Source organism: Nothobranchius furzeri, chromosome 10 (genome assembly GCF_043380555.1).
Source record: "Nothobranchius furzeri strain GRZ-AD chromosome 10, NfurGRZ-RIMD1, whole genome shotgun sequence".
NCBI lineage: Eukaryota > Metazoa > Chordata > Actinopteri > Cyprinodontiformes > Nothobranchiidae > Nothobranchius > Nothobranchius furzeri.
In genome coordinates, this window is record NC_091750.1 from 63,873,119 (window position 1) to 63,889,859 (window position 16,741).

Sequence of the window (16,741 nt, forward strand, 5' to 3'; positions counted from 1 at the left end):
GGGCACTGTTTTCCATTTTGAAGCTTTAAAGGAGACACATTATGACTTTTAAAATACTTCTATTGGCGATACAAACACATTAAGTTTTTTTTTCTTTTACATTAAATCCCTCACGCATAAAGCAACCTCAGCAGTTTTATTCTTCACATTTTCAATGCCTTCCAGAATGAGTCGTTTCAGGGCTCTGTCCCTTTTAAGAAAACAGGCTGTTGCTGGCCACGCCCACCTGAGAAACTCTGATAATGGGAGGGGCTTGGAGTAGAGCCACTGTTCCTTCTGCCTGGAGGTGAGAGGGGTTCTGTTCCAATTTCCCTGTTGGTGACATCACAAACGGGGACTTAATGAAATGGCTTTTTAAGGCACATGTCCTACAAATGGTAGAGTTGCTAAGGGTAATGGTTAGCTAATGCTAACAATAAAGAACTACAACATAGCCGCAGCTACCCTGGAACACACTGACTAGAGGCAAGGCTGCTAAGCACTGGCTCCTGCAACCCTGAGGTTACTGACCCGGCGCTGAACTCCCTCTGCCACCATCGCCTCAAGATGAAACATCAACATTCCAAACAGATTCAGTGGTAGAGTTGCGCTGCTGTTATCCAAGCCGTTGTGAGATGTACAAATATCAGGAAGTAAGACTCCAAATCCTGCTGCTTGAAGCCACTGACTGTTTCTCAAAGTCAAGGCACCTGGCCTTGCGAGGCGATGTCTTGCGAGGCCAGGCACCTTACGTACAAGGACACAGTCCTTCCTTGGTCAAAGAAAACGGTTAAATGGAACAGACTTGCATCACGTGACCGCTGCTTCCACGGCGGTCACGTAACGTCACGTGACACGGGAGACAACGTTATATTTTATATGTATTAGTTTCAATATAAATATAAAACGAGCCTTTTACTTTTTAAATTGTGTATATGTTTATTAAATTAAAAATATAAGCGAGTTACTACCCGCTAGCCACCGAAGCTGCAACTACTAAGCAACCAACCAACAACAGATAACTTCTTTGGATCTAAGAAAAACATTTTAAATTAGCTGACTTACTTTTAAACTTGAAATTTGTCCCTGAAGTAGCTGCCGGCTTCTGATCCACCGTTCTTTTGAAAATACCGCGGCGTATTCTGGGTAATTTTTGACCAAGGCTAGGCTACAAGACACATCCCGTGTGTCCTTGCTCAGCTAGCTAAACGGCTAACAAATTGAGAACAGACGCCTCGGTAGAACATGAACATTGGAACGATTGGAACACGTCTTGGCGGCTCCTGATCACGTATCTCCTAGGCAAACGGGACGGGGCCAAGACATCAAGGCAAGGTTCCTTGACATTGAGAAACACCCACCATCTCCTCCAGCTGACTTGTACTTCCTGAAACAGGAAGTACAAGTCAGGGGACAAAAAATCTGAGCCTTTTTGTCCCCAAGTACGACTTACAAGGCATTCATTCCTACCAGAGAACACTACAGATGTAATGATCAAATGAGTGAATCCCATCTTTAAGTTGATTTTCATTACAAAAACATTTTTCCAAAGTAAAAACTAAGGGATCATTTTCTGATTAAACATTTCTGTACATGTGTTGTTGCTTCCAACATACAGCCATTCAAAACTCAAAAAAGGACTCTGTAAGTCTGTCTGTTAAAGTGTTCAATCTCCACCCTGTTGTTGAAGTTCCATTAGTAGGTGAGTGGTTTGTCCCCCTGCTCATCAAGGTGCCCTCGTGCAAGGATCTGAACCCTAGATTGCACTTGATCTGGAAGAACAAAACAAACTACAGCAAGGTCAAAAAGCACCATGTAGTTGTGGACCATTTGCTGTCTCTAATCCATAGACAACTTGAACTCAATTCAGGGCTCATTTAATGCAAATTTCCTGATCTTTGTCCGTCTTTGAGGGCCCATGAGGACCCTTCGCGACCATTTGGATGAAGCCCAAAGGCTTGGAACTGTGCGCCAATGATGAGTGAGCCAGAATCAACATTTTGCTCAAAAGGTGTCAACAGGAAATCATTTGACAGAAGATGACGAGTGATGGAGAAGAATAACAAGGGCGACTGAGGTGTCCTCCAACAATCAAAGAAAAATCAGCCTTTTTGAATCATGTTTCATTGACCTCGTTTGAGAATTTTTTTGTTTATTTATCAACTAAGAACAGCTGTACTGATGCTGCAGTGAGAATATACTGACATCAGAGGGTTGGTTCGCTGGAGTTTTTGACAATTAAAATTGCGCCCACATTTTCTAAGTTAAACACATCTCGTTTAACAACGGTAGTTTCTGCATCCTGCTTTAGCCCCACCACCCCCCCCCCCCCCCACCCCCCACCCCCGCGCAGCGGCCGCAAACTCACTGATGCACCTGCAGTCTCTCGGAGTTCCTGCTGCTCTAAACATTAAAATAATTATTTCATTTTCTGTTCCTCACCTCTGATTACCTTCAATGGTGCCTGTTTGTTGCAACCACCAGGTACAAAAACTAACTTGTTTTTATTTGACTATTTTTCTGTCATGCCTGTTTATTATCTTCCTGCATATCCTCTTAGTCCTAAAGAAAAACTGCTACCTGGGTTCATTTATATTCACCTTATGAGTTACCTTTGAACTGCAGTTCTAAAAGATCTACCGACCGCAAAAACAGCGGAGTGCGTGCTGCGCACTGGCCGCACCAGTGAGGTGCGTCACTTGTGGACAAAACAGGTGATGCACCCCGCTCCACAGCAGCGAAAAGCATCAGGCACAAATAAAAGACCGAAGACATAAAAGGAAATGAGCTGACATGATCGATTGCGTGTTAAATTAGTTTTTGAGGTGGCGACACCTGATTTGATAACGTTACTGTGGCCGTGCTCAGGACGCAGATGTCTGGAGCGCGTCAACGATCAGACCTTTGCATGCGCAAGCTGGTTAAGGTTAGGATTGGGGTGAGGGGAAGGTTAAATTGCAAGAGGGTAAACGTCACAATTCGGTCAAATGTCCGTTTTACCGCGGGCGCCAGATACCAACGCTCTGGCACAGCGCGTGGCCTCCCGACGCGCAGGAGCTTGTCACCTGCTCACAGCAGGCTTCTGTCTTTTCCGTGGACTGCAACTTGCCGGTCATTATCACGTGACAGCGACTAGTCGATGACAGGCATAAAAAGTCACTATAGAGCGGTGAAGTCGACTAGTGACTAGTTCATACAACCCCTGCTACTGCTCCCCAGAGTGTTCTGCAGCATAATCAGCACGTTCTCTTTGAACTTGATATCAAATTTTCGCCTCCTCCTATATTAATGTCGATGCTCCCAACGCACAGGGGCTCGTCACCTGCTGTCTTTTCCGAGGACTGCATCTTGTCGGTCATTATCAAGTGACAGCAACTAGTCGATGACAGGCATATAGAGTCACTACAGAGCAGTGAAGTCGACTAGTCCACTAGTTGATACAACCCCTACTATGTTCTGAGGTAAGTGCTAACCCAATACATGCAGATTCATGCGCGAGACCACAACTAAGGGAATAACAAAATTGATTAGAAAAAGGAATGTAATTCAGGGCGCACTGACAATGTCAGGGACGGGGCTGCAGCTTTGGTGCAGGTTGTAAAAGCAGGAACCGTTCACAACCGCTGTTCAAACAGGAGAACAGGAACAAGGCGGGACTTGGTGGATGAGAGAGGTAGGGGCCCAAAGGGGGTGAATGTCAGGTTAGGGTACTAACCTGCTATTTAACCTTCCCCTCACCCCCATCCTAACCTTAACCCTCTTGTGCATTCAAATGTTTGTTCCTAGTTGTAACGTCGCTCTCCAACACGGTTAATGAGAAGTTTAGAATGAGCAACAGGGTTAAGGTTAGGATTGGGATGAGGGGAAAGTTAAACAGCAAGATGTTTGAGGCTAAAAGATAAGATGTGCGTTTAACCCGATGGTTTTACCGTGGGCGTCGGAAACCGACGCTCACGCAATCAAACGATAGGTCACCCGGCGTTGGTTTTCAACACGTTGGAAATGAGAATGTGCTGTTTTAGCACATACTGGCTCAAGAAAATGATTTAAAAATATGAAAAATTGCAACGTGTGCCTTTAAGAGCTGATGACAAACTAACCCTGTTAGGCGTGTCACTGGTTGTCACTTTGCTGATTGTATGTCAAACACCTCAAGACATAGAAGTAAAAAAAATGGATCAAACAAATAATATTTATCTGTGTATTCCTTTTTTCTTGTCAAAACATCAGACTGGGTACCAGGAAAACCAGTTCTGAGTGCTCTACTGCTAAGAGCTAACGTAGCCATCGGCTACCTTAGCCTCTAGCCAAACGTAACAGGCCACAGAGATTTGCTCCAGTCCACACCTCCACAATTTTCTCTCAAACACATAATCTGTACCCCCAGCAGGTGCAAAATAATGTTACCTCAGGTAGTTCTTCAGATTTGAAGCCACAGACGTCTCGTACAGTTTAGCATGCTTGTAGACGCTGGTTTGCAAAATCTAAAAAGTTCGCACAGCGTTTTAACTTCTGTTTCTTTCCTTCTCTTTAAACTTTTTATGTCACCTCACCTTTGAGTTGGCTGGTGCAGATTTCCTCAGACATGCTACACGGTTGACTTTCTTATACATATTTTAACAGGCTCACTAAAGATGATTTACACAGCAGCCTGTTAAAACGGCTGTCATGTCACAGCACCATGCCTGAACGTCACTTCAGGCTTTTAATCTTGTGGGCAGTAGCGGTTTTAGGCACGGGCAGACAGGGCAGTTGCCCGGGGCGGCATTTTTTCATGACACAAAAGGGGCGCACAAGCGCTGAGTAAAAAAATAAAAAAGAAAGAAATCTGCGCCGCACCGAGGTTTTCTACTCATCTGTCATATCACAGTGTCTGGCTGGGAAACAGCAAGTTGGCGCCCCCTGCTGCTGCAGGCGCTCCTGCTGACTGAGAACGTTCACGTGCACCGTGTGTGTGTATGAAGAAGAGGAAGGGGAGGGGTGCGGCGGGGGAATTCACCTCTGGGTGGGTCCAAATCAAATGAGTGGGTAGGGGCTGAATCAACTGTGTTAACATGGCTAAAGTCAATCACATCTTGATGTTCTTCCAGTTAACGCACATTTCAGTCATAATATCATAAACACAGGCCTATCATTCTTTCAGGTTTTTCTGAATTGTCTGAAATGACCAAATAAAAAAAGGAAAAACAAAACGATTTTGTGGTCACCCCCCCATCAAGGTCTAATTGTTTAGTCCTGACTAAAGGAAACTTATTGAGTCAGGAGCCAAACAGAAGAGATGAACATAAAAAGGCTAAAACCACCAGGTGCCCCATTCAGGAATAATAAAGAAAAAAGAGGAGAAAGATAAAGGTATGTACGCTCTCATGATGCATGTTTTACATTTTTAACCAGTTAACTGGGATTTTAACGGTTAAATTCGGTCAACTAATTGCTAACAGAGCTAATAGGGCTGAAATATTGAAACGAATATTCAAATGGTTCAAAAAAATTCCTTCAATAATTTTTTACTGATTCAAACTAGGATTTGTTAAATGCTCGCTGCAGCCTGTGGCCTGCCTGAACAACAACAAACACATGTTGATCATGTTTACATAATAATAAATAAAACAACTCTACAAGCAGAAGAAAACTCCCCAGTCACCACTAACTCTCCTGTTTATTTATTGCAGATGGCTGCACTGATTATTTTTTACATGATTTGTTCTGTAAAAGTTGGCATTTTTGGTAGTCTACAGGTTTATGTCAGTTTAAATTACAATTTCAGAGGCAATTCTAAAATATTATGGATCATGATAAAGATCTATTGGAGATCTATCCTAGTCACTGTGGCTCAAGCTGAGGAGCTTTTCAAAACTTGATCAAGTCATACCTGAGGTCACCTATGTTTCAGGGGCGGCTCACTAACCTGGCTCTGATTAGTATCAATCACTCAGTAGGGGAGCAGATTTCATGTGATGACATTATTGATGACGTTGCATCAAGGTTAGGTTTTAATTTTAGTTTGTGTTTTCTGTTCTAAGTGCAATGCTGTAGTGATTATCTTTAGTTTGTTATGTGTGAAATATTTTTGCTATTTAGAATATTTATTATATATTATGTTCATATATTCTTAATTTTTAGTTATTGTTTTTTTTTTTACATTCTGACAGCTTCATAGCAAGTCACCCCCTACCAGATTCTTACTCAACTCCCACTTCCTGTTTGAAAAATGCAACAAATGCTGTATAGCAGACCGAGAGGGTGGAGCCACTAACAAATACACACACTCACGACATTGTAACATCATAATGTACCATCTAACATCATAGTGTGCCTCTTAGCCAATAGCGACGGCAGATTTAAATTCAAATGCAGTGCTGAGTTTTTACCTGACGACGGTGCAACACTGACAGTTTTAGGCAGAACATTTAAGATGCACTAAAGTGCCGAATTATTGACTACACATGTCTGCAGCACGATCAGACACTCATTTATATAGTTTATCAGGAAAAAAATGTTGATTTGGAGTGACTTGCTCTTTAATGTAAATATGTGCAACTTAGAAAAATGAGTGTTCAATAGTAGTTCTAACAAAACATGCCTGTTTGTAGAAAACATGCGTGTGTGCGTGCAGGGGGGGGGGGGGGGGGGGGGGCGCTCAAAGGGGGCCTCGCCCAGGGAGTAATTCCATGTAGAACCACCACTGCTTGTGGGGAAAAGGATGGGATCCCTGTCAAGCGGTGCCTTCGTTCTTTACTTTTCACACTTTAAACTAATAATGTTTCAAAACCCTTTGCTTTTACTTAATTATTGAGTTGTGCAAAGAAAGTGTATTAAAAATAAAAGTTCAGGGAGCTGTCAAAATGCTGCAGAAGGCTGATAATGTCACTCCCCCAAAATAATCTGATGTGTGTCAGTTTTAGCTGTCAAACCTAAAGTGGATGTCCCTGTGCATCTTCAGCTCCGTTTTAGATAAAAATTTTTATTCAAATCCCCCACCTCCACCCCACATTGTGATGTCTTTGTTATCTTTGCCCTAGATTGCATTTTAAGTGCTTCAACAAACAAACTAAAGACAAATATGAACATATTATTGCACAAAACTTGATTTGCATCCAATGAAATGACATAACAATGCTCTAAAATCCAGTGGCCCATAAGCTACATGCGGTTGTTGAGCTGATAGAAGAATAACTCCCTAATAGTTTGCATGTTTCCTTTTTGTAAATTAACTTCTGTTTGTCATTCTCTTTGCTCTTCTTTAAAAATGCTTTTGTGCATTATGGCTGTATTATTGACTTTATGTAGTGAAGCAGACTGAACCGGGGTGAGAAGGTTAATATTGATCCCATTAGAGACATTCTGTCTCTCTCTCGCTCACACACACAAACACACACACACACACACACACACACACACACACACACACACACACACACACACACACACACACACACACACACATACACTCATTAATATGTGACCTGACCTAGGAACAGCAACATTCTCACACAGATCGCGTGCCCAATGACTCACTGAGTGTTTTGATGCATCCCTCTGATGTGATTAGCGTTAGCACAGGTGCAACACCATATTAGGTCAATTTGTTATTCTGCTGATTAGAACACTCATCCAACAGCTGTTTCTATGAAAAATGTGTGTTTGAGTCGGGGGGAGAGTCGAACAATTGGATTCATTGACTATTTGGTTACATCACTGCTTTAGAAAGAGGAGTTCTGCTGCATTGAGTCAAACAACACTAAGCTGCATCTGTCATACTAAAATACACGTTTTAGTGTGTGGTGTCTGTTTGCTTGCCTCGGGGGAGGGGGGGGGGGGACCATCTGAATCCTGCTGTTTTTGTCAAAGAATCAACATTTTTGACGTGCTATGTGTTTATAGTAAACCCCGTCATGTTGTTAACATAATTCAGTGATTTTTCAACCAGTTTACTGAAAGGCATCCATTTAAATCAAAACTAAATTTTCCATAGCTACAGTTTACAATGCTTAGTTTTGTGTTAGAAGGGATCACATTTAACATTATCTTAATTTTGAAATGAATCTAGACCTCTGTACTCTTTTTGTCTTAGAAAAAAATCCACCCTGACATAAAAATTTAAAGGGGCAGTTGACAGCCAAAACATGTATAGAAATAATAAATGTCTTCTTCATACATTCTCCTGCAATGCCCTGGTCCTGTAGAATGAGCCCTGGCGTTTTTACTGTGATTGCCTGTATTTCTGTAAAATCACTGAAAAAGAGAGATGCTTGGGTCGAGCAGGCTGCTTCATGCGCGTTCACGCTCAGGCATAGCCCGTAGCATTTGCTATCCGTAGCTTTAGTCTTTGTCGCTGTTCCTAACGCCTAGTGACAAAGCTAGCTACATTTCTGAGGACCCTTAGTTACTTTCTGTAGAACTTTCTTCTAGATATTTCCTGCAAATTAGCAACAAAATAGCCATTTTCGCTCCGAACCGTTCTTTGAACGTTGTTTCAGCTGTCATCAAGCATATAAATGTTACGGATACAAAGGGTGTCACTGGCGCTTTAGCTCACCTAATAAGACATTAGACTCCTGTGCAGAAGTCCTGGGTTTGATTCTGGGTGTGAACATAGTTTATTTAGAGTTTCTTTTTTACATTAATGGTATATTTTTTTACAGTAAGATGCCCAAATTTTTATTTGAGACTCACCGAACAGCATTGAATTCACAAATAAAAAAGATGTGGGTTCAACTTTCATTTTGGAACAATTTTGCAAACAACGGAAGGGAATGATCTGAGTATGGAGTAGGGCTGACCCATCATAAACCTTTGTCGGCTGCGCTGAAGAGAAAGGTACAGAACCAAATTATTTAATTAAAAAGCTGTGTGTTCTCCTGTACTCTGTCCTCCGGGCCACACACACACACACACACACACACACACACAAACACACACACACACACACACACACACACACACACACACACACACACACACACACACACACAAGGGACTGTCTCAGCTGTTATTTTCGTTAAGGAGTGTGCACGTACAGCATGCGCGCCTCATGCACGAACCTAATATTGAAGCTGCCGTTACGCTTTTGGCCTGAGGGGGCAATCGCGAGCATAAAAATTCAAAACTCCGTAATGTCCCTTTAAGCTCTAGGATTACTTGGGGGAGTATATGTCATCTATATTTTTGATCAGAGTGTTTAAAGATTTTGATCAATCTCTTAAATTTTTTTTTGTGGGCTAAATTACTTGACCATCCTAGATCGGGCTGATGCAGAAAAGTTAATAGTTTTTTTTCAATGATCACTTATTTGAAAATTTCATTAACTCATTCACTGCCAGCCGTTTCCTGATTGCTAAAGCCCTTCGCTGCCAGTGTTTCTCGCTGTTTTTACTGTTTTTTTTAAGAGTGATAGAACGTTGTGCACTAGGATGATGTCAACCCCAAAAAAAAAAAAAAACAAGGAGGAGACTCACCTCTTACATCAGGAAGAATCAGCGTGTTTCGAGCGTTATCCATTCTTTCATAATCCGTTGTCGAATTGTGATCGGCAGACGCTTTTCGATCTCCTAACACATCGACTTTCTGCTTCCTGATCATGTGATGTGTGATGTATACGGATGAAGATCGGCTCCAGAGCTGAGATGTTTGGGGGCTCGTTCCAACGCCCACACAGTAAAAAAAAATAAAAAATGCAAATGACGACTTTAGTTGTCATTGGCAGTGAACGGTTGGACCTAAAATGACGACTTTAGTCTACAACTGACTTGCAACGTGGATGTTTTATCTCCACAAATAGCACAAGCCTGAAGGAGTTCTGCTGCGTGGTGGAGATGCTAATGCTAATGGTTAGCTACCACTAGTCAAGATGTTCTCTGCGGTTTGCTGGACGCCAATCCAACAACATCCTTCCCCATCGTGAGTCAAGATGGGCGAGTCCATGAATGTAAAGTGACAGTGTGACGCAGATCTGTCAGGTTTTCTAATCCGAGAGTTTCACCTTCTAGTTTCACCAGAAGCTAATGCAGGAGATAGGTGTAGGAGACTATTTTCATGTTCAGCCTGCATGAAAAACTCAGATTGACCAATTATAATCAGAAATAATAATTTAAAATTGGGTTGTCAGTGTTCCACAACAAGTCTTAAATGGAGTTCTTGAGCAATCAGTTAGTATTTGGAGTATTTGTTGGGATAACCCTTAGCTATAAGTCACTCAATTTCAGCTCCACATAAGTTAAATTCACAGGGTTACAGCTAGTTTTGTCAGTTGGCTGTGGTGACCATTTTATATTGGACTTACTCCAGTTGCTAACCAGCTGTAGATGGGCATCCGTTGGTTTAATTGAGAAAGTTTCATTGAAAGATGCCTGGTGGATCATGAGATATTGGTCTAAAACAGATAAATGGCTTCACACACATTTAGATACAGGAAAAAACATTACCACCCGCTTTTGACCTTTAGGCGAACAAACAAACCACGTCTGATTGATTTGCTTTCATGTAAACCGGTGGGAGCAACACTTTGATTTGAACTCCTGAACTGTTTCTGTTCATGTTCCAAATAGTTTTTTTCCCTCCAACTGAGTCCAGGGTGGTATGAAGTAATGCATTTGCCCTCCAAAAGTGTCAGATTGATGGGTTTGAGATGCCGCAACAATTCCCAAATTGCACTGAAGCCAATCTTTGAATGAGAGGCAAAGTGTGTAAATGTGCTGTGACAGCTTACAGTGCTGTCTGCTGGGTTCTGGCTGTGTGATTGAAGACTCCCTCCTTTGGGGAAGAAAACAGAACAGATACGTGTTGACACAGAGTGTTAGATGGAGCGCTGCTGCTTGTAAAAACATGAGTGTTTGCACGGTTCCATCATGGAGGCCTGCTGCCTGTGACCTCAATTATTTGAAATAATTGGTGTCATTTCAAGGAACTTGTACAAATTTGGGTAATTGAGAGGCAGCATCTCCTTATCTGTTATAATGTGCAGGTATCTGTACTCCCTATGCACCACTCTGTTAGCCTGAATGCAAAATAAAGAAACGTGTTGCATGTTTTAGAAGCTGCACACATGAATGTATTTCAGATAAATAATTTAAATTCCCTGGAAATCAGACGTTTTGCAAAGTGGTTTTTTTTCTCCCTGCAAACATTCAGCTTCAACTTTAAACATTCCTTTTTATATAGTTTTTTAGTTCTTCCAGGCAACGGTAATAACATTTTACCTTTTCTTACACTTTAAAAAAGGAAAAAAACACATTTTTTCTTTAGCATTTTTCTTTTATTTTGTTTACAAAATCAGTTGAGGTGGTAAAAGAATAAGTAGCGCCTTTATAATGGGTATAAATGTTCTCCGTTTGAGCTTCAGTTTTCATCCCGGTGGTAAAATGTCTGAGAAAAAAGAAAGGTGTTCTGTTTTTAACCTTTTAAACCACTTCATCTGTAGTTCGTTGTCTCAGTATAAGGAAAATATCAGGCTTGTGTTTAGAGGTTGCTCCATTAGCAAAATAAAAGCGAGCATGTGTGACTCATTGTGTTAACAAAGCCATGACCTTGACTGAGTGGTTACTAGACCGTCACGCAGGCTGAGTTTGGCTACTTGCTCATTTATTTTACTTTTTCTCTGCTGTTCAATAAGATCTCTTAACTTCAGATTCGCTTTGAGCTGCAGATCATCGATTTTCATCAGAGTTGTTCCTGTATTCTGCTGAACAAGCCCCTCCTCCCCCTTCTGGTCCTTCTCCTATAGCTTATGAGCAACGCTCTAGATTTACTCCTAATTTGCTTAATTGAAGTTAGCCTGCATAGCAAGCTCAAGGTGACACTGTGATGTGTGTTAGCAGAGGGATGTAAGTGTGTGTGTGTGAGCGCGGCTTTGGTGCATTCTTCTAGTGTTGACTGTATTTAAAACGCCCCCAAATAATCCCACTTATTGGAATGCTGAGCTGCACTGAAACAAAAACACTGTTAACAGCGAGATGTGCTTACTCTAATCACACAAAGCAGATTGTGTTTGTTTAAATATGTAAAAATGAGCAGACACAGAGATGAAAATGCAGATGGTGCCTTCTGCTTATAGTCCACCACTGTGTTCGTCTATCTGGAGGTCCCACAGGATCTTCTCTGTGGCTCTCAGCCCCTTTCAGTGACGCATCCTGTCGGGACTCGGGAACGTCGAACTTGCACTCGGCACAGATGTTACAGGAAACGATGTCACTCTGCGAACGTCTGGGTTTATTCTGGGTTACTGTGTGCTGGACTGTATCAGAGAGGCTTTTTCCACACACGAGGAAAATGCAACCCGGCGACCGGAAGAGACCGTCCACCCTGCCTAAATAAAGAGCTGAAACGAATCAATAAAATGTAAAAAGCAGTAGCTCAGGAGGCAGAGCGGGTTGACTAGTAATTGGAAGGTTGCTGGTTCGATTCCGGCCCTTCGACCTGATAATGCTGCTGTTGTGTCCTTGGGCAAGGCACTTAAACCGTCTTTCCTGCTGGTGGTGGTGAGAGGAACCGGTGGTGCCAGTGTTCGGCAGGCCTCTCCTCTGTCAGTGCGCCCCAGGGCAGCTGTGGCTACATCGTAGCTCATCCCCACCTGCGTGTGAATGGGTGAACGACTGATTGTGCAGTGAAGCGTCTTGGGGGGTTGTAGAACTCCAAGAAGGCACTATATAAGTAAGTAAGTAATAAATACATTTCATTTATATAGCACAAATAAAACAAAGTCATGAAATCATAATGATCTCAAAACAGAAATAGAATAACATCAGAGAAAATAAAGTCATAAAATTATCAAAATTTCATAAACAGATGAAGGATTAAAATTCTTCCAGGAACAAATACAGGTCACTTACCCCTTACCATTTAAAAATGAAATGAAAGACTAATTTTGTCTATTTGAATCAAAAATATTTGAACTCAGTTCGGTGGGGGTAGGGTTGGGCATCGTTTGATTTTGCACGATTCCAATTCCGATTCCAATTCCTCGTTTCGATTCCGGTTCCTGGGATGAGAGGCTAAATGTCTCCAACACATCCAGAAACGTCCAGCTGTTTTCAGCTAAAACTCTCAGGAGGATCATGTCCAGGATGACTGAGAACTACACCTCCATGCTGCAGCAGCATTCAGTCAGAACAGGAAGTGAAACTTAAACGTAGCTGCTGTCAGTAACAATCTAACAGATTTTAAACATTAAAACTCTCAACAGAAATAGTTCAGAAAGGAAATTAAAATGTTCACAGCTTTGTGTGTGACCTATTATTATTATTGACAGAAACTGGTGTGGTCCACTACAGAGAAAGCTGCTCTAGCATGATGACTTTAATTATTCTACAGGTTATTGTTCAGCCTTCTGACGCTCACGTGTCTGACTGCTGATGCTCCGTGTGTTTTTATTTCTGCAGTGAGACAAACTCACCTCACACCATCCAGAGTTTGTTCTTTAAAGCTTCTATTAAATCCACCATGTTGACGTATTTTAACAAGTTTCCTCTACGCTGCAGGAGTTAAAGTTTACATAACGGAGTAAAAGTTCGGCAGATGCGTTTGTTTATATTTGGCCTGGAAATTATTACAATATGGATCTAGTCAGTTAGTCTTTCAACGCGATTGACAACAGTTTTTCGACAATGAGATCAGAGGAATGAACTCCTACATGGATGGAACGCACCCGGTTGGACATATTTTGGATTCCTGAAAGAAATTGAATGTAATATGCCTTTCCCAGCTTTGAGGATTCTGAAGATGTAGGGATTTTCGCAGTGATGATTACTGGATTTCTGCTTTTTGGCGTGGGTGGTTATCTGGTATATCAGAAATTTAAGGAGCTTTCCTGGATGATCGGAATGTCTCCTGAACTCAGGGATGGAGTCTACCCATCGACATATAAATATTGGACAATGGGTTTCCATAGACTCCAGTATCACGTTTTTGAGGCCAATTGGGAGGTGGTCACCACCGCCATTTTGACCGTGTCACAGGTTCCATCAAGCCCAGACAATTCCACAAAAGGGAAGAGAGGTGGAGCTGAGGGTGTGGCTGTAAGGCTGGGATCAACTGACGACACCCGGTCGAACTAGCTACAAGCTAACCTGAAGCTAACCCAAAGCTAACGCAGAGGTGGGAGCTAAGCTAACGGAGGTAGCAACCTAGCTACAACCAGAGTTAACTGTGCACAACACCAGAGCTTCTGAGTCAGAGATACGGCGGGCTGACCGCTGGGTAAAACTGGGTGGAACACAGAGGTCTCCGAGACCTCCACAAGCCGGCAGCCGCACAGCAGACAGAAGCCACGATCAGACAGAGATGCACCGAGCTGCGGGGAGGAGAGAATGGGTGGAAAACATCGGTCTCCCGAGAGCTCCACAAGCCGATAGTCGGAACCCAGCTCCACCAACATTATATTTCAACCCATTTTCTAAAGTGCAGCATTATGTTAAATGCACTGGGTTTTACCCTATTACATTTAAATTTCATGGCTAAACAGTACATGTTAAAATCTAAGCTCAGCTCGGCAGTGACCTAAAATACATAAATATAATTTTACTTACCGAAAAAAATGAAGTGGAGACTCCTTGGACGCTCTATTAGTGCGATTAATGCCACAGCAAGTCATTTTGTCCAACAATTGCACAAAAAATATCCAAAACAGGATACACAAACACAGAGACTCAAAATCCCGGAACAGTTTCCAAGCCAGACAGAGGCTCTACTGAGGCCTTTCCACGGAGCTAGCTCTGTGGTCACGTGGGTCTGATGCTCATTAATTATACAGAATTTTAGGCTTTTAATACTCTTAAACAGAAAAGTGAGAAAAAAATTCACCCCCCTCAGAGTTGTCATGAGTGTAAATTAGATAACTGAAACAAAAAACATGTTTTGGTACCAGGCTGTAAACATGTTTATTTCTGCTGTGAAATTGGTATTTTTAACATGGGAGTCAATGAGGATTTGCTCGCTTCTGACACCAGCCCCCAGTGGATGAGGGTGGAACTGCAGTTTTTGGTACTTCTGGGTTGGGCTCAATTTTTGAGCCGCATTGTGGGGGCTTGAGTCTACCGTGCTGTGAACACACAGACTCAGACATTTATAATTTACATGCATTATTTATTGTCTAATATTGTATTGATTGGGGTGGTCACAGAGACCACTATATCAAATACAGGCCATTTACCATTTTAATTGCAAACATTCACTGTATTTCATTTGAAGTGCAATTCAAACTCCGACTGCTAGGTGGCAGCAGTTTTTGCCACCTTCATTCTGATGGAAAAATGAGATCCCACAATAACACGGCATTTTAAAAGTTGCAAATATTGCTGCACTCTTTGCATTGCAATATAGTGTATTTTCTCTTCTGTAATGTGATATTTATCAGATTCCTGCCACTACACATCCCTGTTAATTAGTATTTCCAGCTTCCTTCCTGGCATAACTGGACCAACTTTACATAAAAAGATTCAAATAAATCAGATGTTTCATCCTTTAAACAGAAGCTAAAGCCTAAGCTTTTTGCCAAAAGTATCACTTTAAAAGGGCTGCATGGTGGCGCGGTTGTTAGCACTGTTGCCTCGTAGCAAGAAGGTTGCAGGTTCAAAACTCGGCTGTGGCCTTTCTGCGTGGAGTTGCATGTTCTCCCCATGCATGCGTGGGTTTCCTCTGGGTACTCTGGTTTCCCCCACAGATCACAACGTGCCCTACAAGTAAAAAAAAGAAGTATGTCGCTTTGGATAGAAGCGTCTGCCAAGTAAATAAACATAAACATAAAAACATTGTTCGACAGGCCAACAGAGTATTGCTGTAAGAGTTACAGAAAGGTTTTGAGCAATCACGCTAACTGTTGCATCAGACTTCTTACTTTAGTCTCAGAATTCTGACTTAGATAATTCTGAAAAAAAAAAAAGTCAGAATTCTGAGATAAAAGTCACAATTCTTAGATTAAATTCAACCCAAGTGAAAAACAAGCATTTCAAGTTGATTGGCTGCTTTATTGTGTGGTCATGTGTTACATTACTATATTAGCTTTTATTGCAGTTTTTCTAAATGATAAAGAATTAAATTATTAGTAGCTGTCTATAACAAAAGCCTCATTTATCTTTTGTTATTAGTAAAATGCCTTCATAAAAATCTACTTATTACTTTTTTTTACTTGTTCTTTATGTGTTTTATTTTGTGCTTAGATGAGAGCATCATTTCTTCTTCAGAGGGGAGTTTTGCAACTGTCTACATTTCCTCATTAGATGCAAACCATAAGAACTAAAAAATATATCCAAGACATAAAAAAAGTTCAATACGACCGATAGGCTGGATGATTTGAGGTGCCTAAAGTGGTGCATCATTCATTTTCCCCCCTAAAACTGTAGAAAACAACAACAATCACTCTGGTAGATTGTATGGATCTGCTGCAAATTAGAAGAAGGACGCAACAGGAAACCAATGTTTGTTATAGAAGCAATAACAATAAAATAGTAAATTCAGTTTTATGTCCAGTAGCTGGTTGAGTTTTATAATAAAATAAATCCAAAAGGAGACGATTTCTAAACTATGTTATTCTGTCTGTGTGCCAGTGTGATGCTGAGGAAATGTTTACGCCTCAACATTTTTTACTCAGGAGGAGAAAAACATTGATTTCTGTTACTTTTGAACAGTACCGGCAAATCAGCACTAAACCTCCTCATGCTATACTCCCTCTGTACGTTATTGTCTATTATTTAGGTAGAAGCTTCTGTAATGCAAATTAATTTTCCACATGTGTGGTTAAACATTAAGGATTAAAATAAAAATACACACT

General features: G+C 41.5%; 1 protein-coding gene across 2 annotated transcripts in view; it reads left to right on the forward strand.

Moving 5' to 3' along the window:
* Positions 1-16,741, forward strand: part of LOC107386964 (protocadherin Fat 3) — a 124,073-nt gene that overhangs the window by 20,983 nt on the left and 86,349 nt on the right. The gene's annotated exons all lie outside the window — the stretch shown is intronic.